Source organism: Aedes albopictus, chromosome 2 (genome assembly GCF_035046485.1).
Source record: "Aedes albopictus strain Foshan chromosome 2, AalbF5, whole genome shotgun sequence".
Lineage (NCBI taxonomy): Eukaryota > Metazoa > Arthropoda > Insecta > Diptera > Culicidae > Aedes > Aedes albopictus.
This window is the reverse complement of record NC_085137.1, coordinates 249,213,784-249,226,109: the sequence shown is the minus strand read 5'-3', so window position 1 is coordinate 249,226,109 and position 12,326 is coordinate 249,213,784. Positions and strand designations below refer to the sequence as shown.

The following is a 12,326-nucleotide window of genomic DNA, read 5'->3' as shown; positions in this document are numbered from 1 at the left end:
TTTCGAGGGATTATTTCAGAAAATATCCCATGGCCTTTATAATAAATTCGACTAATAATTTATTCAGAAATATCTCCAGATTTCCTCTAGCGATTTCTTTACAAATTTCTCCAAGGGTTACTTTGAAAAAAAAAAACTTCCACTGATTTTTCGATAACTCTTTAATGGACCTTTACTGAAATCCATCCTAGGATTCATTTAAAAAATCTTTCAGGGACTCATCCAGGAAATACAAAATCCTTAAGAAATTCAGTAAGAAAATCTTTCCCAAAAACTTCTTGAGATTCCTCAAGACTTTAAAATGTCCTCCTCGTAAAGCTCGTAAAGAAAGTCTTGCACTGATATCTTCCAAAAATGCTGCATGGATTCCCTTAGAAAAAACTGCAAGAGTTCCATTCAAAAAAAAAAAAATTGCATAGGTTGTTCCAAAAATTAATCTACGAATTTCTTCAGATTTTTTTCCATGGAGTAATCACAAATAGGAAATATTCCATGAACTTTCTCAAAAATACTCCATGTTTTTTTTTAGAAAACGGTTCACGGATACATTAGGGATCAGAAATTCGAGACTCCTTTAAAACTTTCTTAGAAGGATTACTTTAGAAATTCTGCAAATGATTATTGAGAAAAATCCCAAGGCTTTTTCACATTTCTCTAGATATTTCTTTAAATCATTGCTCTTCCAGAAATTGCTCCAAGGATTTCATATAAAAGTCTTAGAAAATTCTCCAAGGATTCATCAGATTTTTTCCTATAGAGTCTTCCAGAGATTTTTTATAAGGATTCTCACGGAAAAGCTGGAAAACATTCTTGCAGAGATTCCAGCAGATATTCGCAAGAAGATATCATCAGAAATTCCATTGGATATTCTTCTAAAAAATTTCTCAGAAATATCCTCCAAGCGTACCTCTAGGAATTTCTCAATGGATTGCTCCAGGATTTCATTTAAAAAAAGTTGTTTAGGATATTTATTAGAGGATTTCTCCAGATTTTTTTTTTCAAAAATATGTCAATATTACATATTGTTGGCATATATTGGCATGTGGAAAGCATGTGGTTTGTAGGCTAAAGGAGCAGAGTTAGGTCTGATGGCGCACAGCTATTTGCTCAAGACCAACTCCACGTCATAGCGGGACTGTTTTGTACCGATGTTTCTTCTTGACAGCTATGAAGGCCAATAGACGAGTGCACCCATGAACGTTCAGTTCACTGAGGCTGAAAATAGTTGATAACACAGCGGATTGCTAAGTTATGCTAAGTATTCAGGGATTTTTCGAAAAATTCACGTGGGAATTCTTTCTAAAAATCTTACAATAATTTCCCTAGCAAATTTCTCTCAGGAAACATAAATGCTGGGAAAATTCTTCAGCTTTGTTGTAGTTTTGTGAAAACTTTGTGATCGAATCGAATCGATTTTAAGAATCTCTGAAAAAAAACCTGAGGGTTTTGGAGGAATTCCTAAAGGGTTTCTAGGAGAAATTCATATAGATCAGTTCATACACAACTCCTCATACACGCTGGAAAAACTCCTAGAAATTATTGGAAAAAAATCCTACGAGAATTTCTGAAAGAACTCTTGGTAAGATAGCTCAAGAAAGTCTTGCGGAAATTTCGGGAGGAACACAAGCCAAAATTCCTGGTGATATTGATGGAAAATTTTCAGAAGCTATTGAGAAACAATCTGGGAAACCCCTAAAAGAATTCATGAAAAAGTCCTGAAAATGCTAAAAAATGTCCACCAATTATGTAGCCAGGTTATTTCATTACGTATCTCTTTTTATTAAATTTTAAGAGTCGCTGTCGCCTGGAAACGCAACAAGCGTCCACCCAGCATCCCTCTTTACGAGGAAACGCTAAAAAGTAAAAAAAAATCCTGCACCGTCATGGATTCATTCTTGATAATAAATGAAATTTGCCCTCCGGGAAGCTGATGGAATGCAAATCCCAATTCCGTTTCTTCTTCCTCTTTTACTTCTGCATCGATTCCTTACTACTGCCACTGTCAGTCAGTCAACTCACAAGAGGAGCACCACTGCATGTTGTCTCAGTTCCGTCGTCGATTCCTTGAAAAGTTTTCCGGCACGTTCCCGGTCTTCACCGGTGCCGTCGTCTGCCACCATCGCCTCCACCAACGGAACGCATCGCAACTTTTACGGAATAATCTTTCTTCTGATTACATGAATCAATTTGTCTGATTTAATAAAACTCGTCTACTTGATTTACGTCACGGTCGCCGCGCCGGTTGGACGGTTCTCCCGATGGCAGATTTTTCAATCACGAAGACAAATATCGTTTATGCAAAGTGCAGTTTGTGCACTTCCAGTTCCTGGAATTAGTATTTTGACGGGGAGCAGATTTGGATTACTTTGTGTTACGTTAAAGTTTGGCCATTATGAAGTTTTGAAGGTGAAACACTCTTAATTTTTCTTGAATAAAAGTATCCATCGAGAATCGGAAACCGGAACTCTTCGACAGACTGTAATTGATCCGGGAAATAATGTACCGTATATTGAGACATCACTTCCACCATGTTGTCTCTAATTAGTTGTTATTATCCCTTGTCGCAACCGACTCGATGATGATACCTTTACCTTGAGCTGAGTAATGGGCCCAGGAGCAGCTCGTACGCACGTGCCTTAACCCGAGGTGTATGGCATTCCTGTCCACCTTTGCAGTCCTTGCATCATTTATCTTCCATCGACACGTTCCTGACGGTACTTCCACTTGGCTGCCATGCCAGGCAGGTCAGCATGGATGTAACACATTGCAGTTTCCCGATGCGTGTGTATGTGCAGATTCCATCTAGGGTCTTGTGCTTACAGAAAGCCGTCGTATCTTATCTAGATATACGTCCATTATTGGCCATGTTGGAAGTTTTTCACTTTGACTGGCAGTCAATACAGTTAACTTGGTAGATGGAGTCACGAGGGTGTTTATAAAGGCTTATGGATTATGCTAGTTTTCACCTGAGATGAACATGATGCCAGAGAAACGTATGAATGGTTTTTGATTTGCAAGTTGATCCAAGATCAAGGGATAGATACTTGTAATTAAGTTTCGAAACCGAAAACTTACATTACATATTGGTGAAATTCAACGATTTAACAAAACAAAAACTGTTTAGTAAGGTGGCCCACACTTATATGAAAAACAAAAATTTCGAAAAATGCCAAGTCTTACCTCCTAAATCAGTTTTTTTTTTGATTCCCAGAAGCTACGTTCAAAATTTGAGCAAAATCTATTAAGCCTAAGGGGGCGCTCAAAATGCTTGAAGTTTGTATGGGAAAACTTGGCCAAATGTTTGCAGAAATTTTGAGTATTCGAATTTTGCCGCTAGGTGGCGCTGTAAGCGTTCAATAACACAGCGTAACAAAAATTAACGTTTGGTCTGTCTCAAGAGCAAACTTAGGTGTCTCTGACAGATTTTGAGCCGCTGAATCCGAATCCGGGCTTAGATTTGCTCCAGCACGTCACAATTTTGAGCTATACCCCAATTTATAGGACAAAACATGCGATTTTGAGCTTCTTTGACTGCCAGCCATTAAGCATGGAAATATTTTTTCTAAGCAATCAAAAAGTAAATTAGTCAATTAACCTCAATTAACGACTCATGCAAAACATTTTGTTTTACCAAATCAAATTAGATAGATTTACGCATTTTATGTTAGTAAGTAAACTTGCATGCAACTTTTGGAGGGTGGCTTATATGGGAAATATCGTACCTATCGTACATATCGCATGTATGTACCTATGTAGGTACATACATATGTACCTATCGTACATAAATCGCTTAAAACTATCAAATTTGATTTGGTAAAATGAAAAATTTTGCATGAGTTGTTAATTTAGATGTTGATTGACCAATTTACCTTTTGATTGCTTAAAAAATATTTCCATGCTTAATGGCTGGCAGTCAAAAAAGCCCAAAATCGCATATTTTGCCCTATAAATTGAGGTACAGCTCAAAATTGTGACGTGCTGGAGCAAATCTGAGCCCGGATTCGGATTCAGCGGCCAAAAATCTGTCAGAGACACATAAGTTTGCTCTTGAGACAAAAAAATGTTGCGCTATGTAATCAAACCCTTCATTATTGTAGGTGACTATATTCCAAACAACTTTGTCGAAGGCCGTAAAGTGATCCAACGTCTGTGAAAAAGTTATACCCTAGGTAAAGTGAGGATAAACTTTATTGTTGTTTTTCCAATACCGTAGACCGGGGTGAAATTGATCATTCGGGCACTACATTGTTATTCCATACTAGGAACTCTTAAGCGTCGTAATGATCTCAAACTTTTTATGTCATCTGGTTCGTAGATGTCCACAGATCAGTATAGACTTTTTTTTTAGAAAAAAAAAGTTAGTTTTGCCTTATTTTTTTAGGAATTTGCAATGTACTTCTCATTTAGCTTAAATCATTGCTACTAAACAATCGATTGCCAATAGGACTTCCCGTGAATTCTCTGTTTTAACATTTTAGTGCAGCCTTGGTTGGGAAGTTATGTAGCTATTCAGAACATGAAATAGTAATAAAAATCATTTTATGATGAAATAGTCCTTTATTGTGATAGAAATCACTTATTTCAAATGAAATTGCCTACCTTTAGGCGTTTAAGGGAAAATTTCAAAATTTATTCTTGCATTTAAAGTATTAAATTCACTAGTTGTAAGATTTTAAACGCGTTATTCGGTTTTAGAAGAGCAAAATTAAGCGGAGAAGGAAATGTTCCTTCTCAACCGATGCTAAATTGTATACTGATCAATTTCGCCCCAAAATGGCATTTCCATTTTTTTGATGTTTGAAGTTATTCAACTTAAAATTTAAATTTGTTGAACAAAATTCTATAACACGATTCCATGGAGATCCACTGGGTATTGGTTTTACAGAAATTCTTTTGGCAATATTTGAATCGGCACTGATGTTATCCGCAAAAGTTGTTTTAAAGTGATAAATTTGACCCCGGATTACAGTACATGTAAAGGAATAACATCAATAATGAAATCTCAATACTTTGCCTCACTTTGCCTAGGGTATAACTTTTTTCACAGCCGTCGGATCACTTCGCGGTCTTGGACAAAGTTCTTTGGCATATAGTCACCTACAATAAGACAAAAGGGTTTATTCACTGAACGCTTACAGCGCCACCTAGCGGCAAAATTCGAAAACATAAAATTTCTGCATACCAAGTTTTTTCCATACAAACTCAAAGCGTTTTGAGCGCCCCCTTAGGCTCAACCGATTATGCTCAAATTTTGAATGTAGCTTCTGCTCCTATTGTCTCGCACACCATCAGCTTTACTTCATCTTCTGTGACGTCGTTCGCAATATTGGAAATAAACAATTGTAAATTCGGGTTGCTCGAAGCACCAGCGGATTGATCGTCGAGTTTCGTTGAAGTGAATGGGGATGAAACTATAGGTGGAGAATATGTAGTGTGTCCAATGATGTATCGGTTAGTCATGGATGCATTTGATATTTCGGTACATGTAGAATTCGGTGCCAATTTAAACAGAGCTTTGCTGATACGTTGAACCTCCGGCTTTAAATCATGAACTTCATCTTTTGTTGCCAAAGCGTTTACTTCCACCTCAGTTGAAGGCTTTCTGAAACGGCCGTTTTCAATTGATTTTTCACATGAATCCCACATCCAGAAGATGTTGCTATGCAGACATGCACAACCCTCATCATACGTCAATCCGACGAATCTTGAGTGAAGGCAGTGTCGATTTTTGCAGAAACCTGCGCGGTATGGAAAATCCTATCTGCTTCATTCGTTTCGTTATCGGGCGGCAGCAACACGCGAAGGTACGATGAATGACACGAAAACACAATAATTGCAGATGACGATCACTGAACAGGTAGGTAATTTGTTGATGAGATTTAAGCAAATGCAGAAATGGTTCAAAATAGAACTTCAGAGAAACTGTATAGTTTAACTGTATATATCATGTGAATCAACGTCACAGCACTTAACAGAAATTAAGCAACACGGTGCAAAATGAGCTTAACAAACATCGAATTTTATCGGAAAACAAGCAGCGTACTAAGAAACGCAGCGCAAAGTACGAGCACAACATTAACACTAACACAACTAACACTAACACTCTGAAGAATAACAAACTCAGGAATGAAATATCTACAACCTGAATGAGGTATTAACCCTAAAAGGGATATCTGGGGTCCATTGGACCCCAGGCGCCTTTCAGAGCTCGTCTTTGATGGAACACACTCAGCGAGGTGACGAAACTGAGGCCATGAAGGTATCCCTCTTAGGGTTAAGAAGCCCTGCATAAGAGGTAAAATACCTAAAATAATAACTGGTGTATATTCTGTGCATAACACATGAACAGGTACAACAAGTATGGCATCATTTTGGTACCTAAAATCGATTTCGAAGAGATTTTTAAAAATCACCTTTTGACAGCTGCCCAACTGCTTGACAGCTCCGCCCAGTACAAAATGCAACGAGGGGTGATTCGACATCGCTCCCATACAAACTTCAAACAGATTTCTAAATACACTTCCGTTCAAAAGTTTGGGGTCACCCCCTCAAAAACATGTCATTTTTTTAGGCCCATATCTCCGCCAATTTGCGTCCGATTTCAAAACCCTAGGTTTCATTCAAAAGATAATAAGTCAAAAAAACTTTGAACATGATTCAAAAGAAACTTTTTCAAAAAAAAATTGTATGTAAACTTAACCCAAAGTTGCCAAATTTTCTAAAAAATGAATAAAAACTTACGGCAGTGTCGCTGGAAGTTGGGTCGACCAAATTTTAAGATGAGAACGTTAATATGACCCATTTTCTATTAGCTTTCAACTGCTTTTTACACAACTTAGCTAAAAAATCTAGAAAAAAAAGTTATTAAGTAAATTAATCCTTGATGTCATCGACCAAAAGTTTGGGGTCACCCCTCAAAATGATGTATCGGCCAAAAGTTTGGGGTCACTATCGTAAAACATGGAAAAGTGATTTGTTGATATCTTTGTCATCTTTCATTCAATTTTAATTCTTCTTGGCTTATTTGAAACAAAATTAATCATACTTACTGCATAGACATTGAACCACACATATTTGTTGAAATTTACATACTAAAAATTAACGTAAAGTTGCCTCATTTTTTTAAGCGTGGTAAAATGTGCTAACTTTACATAACATTTTTATATACAAAAATCGTTAAATACGTTAAGTTAAAGACATCAAACATAAATTTAGTTAATTATCTTTGAAATGAGCCAAAAATAATTAAAATTGAACTAAAGATGACGAAGATATCACCAAATCACTCTCTATGTTTTACGAAAGTGACCCCAAACTTTTGGCCGATGACATCAAGGATTAATTTACTTAATAACTTTTTTTTTCTAGATTTTTTTGCTAAGTTCTGTAAAAAGCAGTTGAAAGCTAATAGAAAATGGGTCATATTACCGCTCTCATCTTAAAATTTGGTCGACCCAACTTCCAGCGACACTGCCGTAAGTTTATATTAATTTTTTAGAAAATTTGGCAACTTTGGGTTAAGTTTACATACAAAATCTTTTGAAAAAGTTTCTTTTAAATCATGTTCAAAGTTTCTTTGACTTATTATCTTTTGAATGAAACCTAGGATTTTGAAATCGGACGTAAATTGGCAGAGATATGGGCCTAAAAAAATGACATGTTTTTGAGGGGGTGGCCCCAAACTTTTGAACGGGAGTGTAGGTTCCCAGGCACCAAAATTCATGAAAATTTGGATTTCGGCTCAGTTTTGCATGCAGATTCTGAATATGGAATTATCTCAACACCGCTAAAGAAGCCAATTGAATAATACCTCAAGCAGTCCTCAACACCTCAACACAATACCTAGAAAATAGCAAAACTAAGTTATTTTCAATACCTGCCCGAGCAGCAACAAATAACTGACATATAACTGCAGCATAACAAAGTCAGATATCATACCAACACGAGGTATCACGCAAAAACGGCTACGCTCAAAAATGTGTTTGGCCTGCACATTTTTAGTAAACATCCATGCCATGGACTGTGTTGGAAACACACATTTTTTTTAAATTGCTCGTACGCTCACATGAGCATGTATTTTGCAATAATTTCGACATGGCAACCTCACTGGGTTTATAAACCACCTTCAAATACCGAAAAATATTGATATTTTGCAAAAATGTGAGCGTACGAGCAATTTTAAAAAATGTGTGTTTCCAACACAGTCCCTGTGCGGCATGGGTGTCACTCAAAAATGAGAATTTTTATTTTAGAGAGATTAGTCGATTACCCAGGTATTGAAAATAACTTATTTTCGTATTTTCTAGGTATTGATCAAATACCTCGACGAGTTATTGGTTTGGTGTTGAGGACTGCTTGGCGTACTATTCAGTTACGGAAAAATCGCTATTTGTATGGGAAAATCACCGATTATTATTTAGGTATTGGTTGTAGGTATTGGGTTTTGCATATCTGAGTTTGGTATTCTGCAGCTATTCTCTCCTGCTCGGGAATATCTCATTTAGGTAGTGGGTATTCCCGAGCAGGAGAAAATAGCTGAAGAATACCTAACTCAGGTATGGAAATCCGAATACCTACAACCTGATTGAGGTATTAAGTAGCCCTGCAAAAGAGGTAAAATACCTAAAATAATAACTGATGTGTATTCTGTGCATAACACGTGAATAATGACATCAGGTATGGCAATACCTAAATAACAATCGGCGATTTTTCTTAACAAAAAGGGATTTTTTCATAATTCAATAATACCTCAAGCAGTCCTCAACACCAAACCAATAACTCGTTGAAGAATTTTATCAATACCTACAAAATACCAAAATGAGTTATTTCCAATACCTGGGTAACCGACCAATACCTCGTCTTGGTATGATACCTGGCTTTGGTATGCTACAGTTATGTGTCAGTTATTCGTTCCTGCTCGTGCATGCTTCCACGGATGAAGCGATGATAAAGATCGCTAGCTAAGAGTTGTGTGTTTAGCTGGTAGTGCAGCCTGAACACTGTTGTCCTTCTGCCTTCAGCTAGATTGAAAAGGTAGGACCCGAGCGACTCACAGTGGTTCCATTTGTTCAGGGAAGCGGTCATAAATCACTTTCTTCGTTTTTTGAAGGGCAGAATCATTATAAGTGACCAGAAATAGCTTGTTATGACTAAAAAAGGATATTCCAGTTCATTTTCATGATCATCACTTGAAAAAAAAAATGAACTTTGGCCTTTTTTTATGATAAATGAAAACATCATTTAAAAAACCTTTATTTTGCACAGAAATCAGTAATCAAATATTTTTAATTATTGTGAAGATTGGGTCGAATTTTGAGGAATTTCTGCTAAGTATTGCACGTTAAAACATGTATAGCACGACTGTATCATAATAAATTCTTGTGAATAGAATCAGTATAAGCATTATAATTGTGATTTTATTAGTAAGTTCTATTTCTACTGCAATAAAATAAATATATAAAACTGAATATTTTTTCAGAAATAAGGTAGTTTGCATTGTCGGAACACAGAAAAAATCATCACATATCGAATTAGTATGTATAACTACAGTACCTAATGCCCAAAAGCGATAATTCTGAAACAATAGTAACAATAGTGCAATTACAGAGTCAATTACTTCTGGAAATTATTTTAAACAAATATTCAGGATTAATTCACAAAACGTACGTAAAAGGAAATTTTTCAACCATACAAATATTGCTTTACACAGTTATATGCCATATAATTCATGGGCCTGCATTTTGCACAATGAAAAAGATTCAAGTATCTGTCCAGTCGTGTTTGTTTCTTACAATTGCATTGCAACTGCTATCCAGTAATATAGTACATGGATTTTTAATCATGTATAGCTCTAACCCAATAAAAGAAATATATACAAATACCCCTCGTCATGGCAATTTATTCAGCGCCTGCTATTTTAAAAGAAACCAATTTGTACACTAAGATTTAACGTTAATGAATTTATCAAATATTCCGATTTGGGAAGGGAATATGAGGAGTAATTACGCTCTTTTAGTAAATATTACTAAAAGAGTGTATTTACTAATTCTTCTTCCAGCACTACAATATTAGGTACTGAATGGATTTTGAGGAATTTTTTTAAATGTTGGCAGCAAATGCAAAACTTCTTATCAAATTCCACAATTACAGAGGTAAGTTTTGACGAGGCCAAATACGAATGGTTGTTATGCAACTATTGAGGTATGAATACCTCAATACCTCCAGAAGTGTATTTTTTGTTCATAATAAAAAAAAAACACTTCCAAAAATTGTTTTAAAATAAAATAACCCTCAATTATTGTAAAAAGCTTTGAAATATCTCCTGTAAAAATTTCAGTTATTTTGGTACGCATTTAAGACAATTCCAGAAAATCTAGTATATATATAATTTTGTAATTACTTTAATACATATTTTTTATAAAAATAACGGGTAACTTCCAATACATCCTGCAAGCTTGTATGCAGATATTTGCAGCTACAACCTTCACAGATTGATTCTCCTACTCAAATCTGATCATTTGCTGGCGGACGATTGATTAAATGTGGTTAAGAACATGTTTGAAATGTTACATGAATTTTTATTATGTATATATTCTATTGGTAAAATTATGTGCCTATAACTCACATCCCCATTGGTCCAAAAACATCCAGATCCGGTTTTTAGCGCTTCGAATTGGAAGATAAACATCTATTCTGATTCTCTGCGTTGAAAACCAATTGAAAATCTACTTGCTTTTGTTATACGAAGACGCGGAGTACAACTCAAAAGTCATGTGATTTTTCGACAAATTTAAAGAATGTAAAATTCCATAACAGTACCCACGCTCTCATGCAAAATATGCAACAGAAACTTACAAAAAAATGGATTTTCTGCATTCTTGGAAACATTATTGATTTATAAAAATTATACAAACTCATAAATTAGACAATCAATTTTTCGATTTTTGGCCTATGGCGGTACCACTGTGCGACTGTACACCAAGGGGATTCGGTTCAAACAACGTTTGTCCTGGCATCCAGCGGCTGAGTAAGAAATGCTGCATCACGCCCAGCTAGATCCTAGGTGGTAGCCCCATTAGCGGTCGCTCCAGTGTTGGTTGGGACACTCAACAGAACTGGCACGATGGCCCTTCGGCGAGACAGTAATGTAGGTATAGGCCCAGTAAACCACTCGTAAAAATCCTCACAAGCCGACATGTGCCGAGACAATCACGGGAATATTCTCACGAGCGAGCGTGAGGTGGTTGAGAGGTGACGGCAGCATTACGATGAGTTCCTCAATGGCGACGTTGCAAGCATCGGTGGTAACAGATCTAGGACTACGTGCGCAGGACGAAAGATTTTCAGCCCCTAACATCCTAGCGATTGAGGAGGAGGTTGGCCGGTTGAAAAGCAAAAAAAAACCGCTGGTGCAGATCAACTACCAAGCGAGTTTCTAAAATACGGTGGAGAAGCACTGGTGAGAGCATTACACTTGATCATTACCAAGATTTGGGAGTAGGAAGTTTTATCGGAGGAATGGATGAAAGGTATCGTGTGTCCAGCAGAGATGTCCATATCCTCAGTGTAGGAAAGAGAAATAGAATATACACCACTCACGCTGTGTATCTCAACAGGAGTCCGTCTCTTATGTGTGGATCCACCACTGCGAATCGGATGCGCGCAAGCTTGGTGGGTAGAAATAAATCTCTTAGCTCCCTGAGCACTAGGCCACACAACAGTGCGGCGAGAGCGATTTTAAATTCTCTCCGGTGAAAGTGTAAAAAATCACACGGGCGCGCGCTCCAGTGAGGTTTTTGCGCCAGAGTGCGCGCTGCGGTGAAACACCGGAGAGTTCTCGCCCCGGTGACACCATGGTGATGATTCGGTGACTGCTGGGTGAAAACACGGGAGAGCGCCGGAGAGCGATGCGCGCGAAAGAGTGAGCCACACTTGATCCAAGGCAAACGAGCAAGAGTACGCACTAGCGCTTGGTCTACCCACCACCCAAAACAAGAGAAACTGGCTTCTTGGTGTGGTGAAAAATGTTCCTATCCCCAGTGTGGTCGATAAACTGACGCCGCAGTGAATCGCTACGGTGAAATGCCATCTCTGGTGTCCAGTCCTATCTACAAAAAGGGCGATAAGTTGGATTGCGGGAACTATTGCGTGATCACTCTACTAAGCGTTGCCTGCAAGATACTTTCTCCAATTTTATGCCACCCTCTATCACCACGTGCAAGACAGTTCATGGGACAATATCAGGCTGGATTCATAGGTGAACGTGCTACAATGGACCAGATGTTCGCCATCCGCCAGGTGTTGCAGAAATGCCGCGAATACAACGT

At 37.4% G+C, this 12,326-nt stretch overlaps 1 protein-coding gene across 2 annotated transcripts in view; it reads right to left on the bottom strand.

Annotated features, from left to right (window-relative positions):
* LOC109424163 (E3 ubiquitin-protein ligase TRIM9) overlaps positions 1-12,326 on the bottom strand; it is a 540,509-nt gene that overhangs the window by 239,494 nt on the left and 288,689 nt on the right. The window lies entirely within an intron of this gene.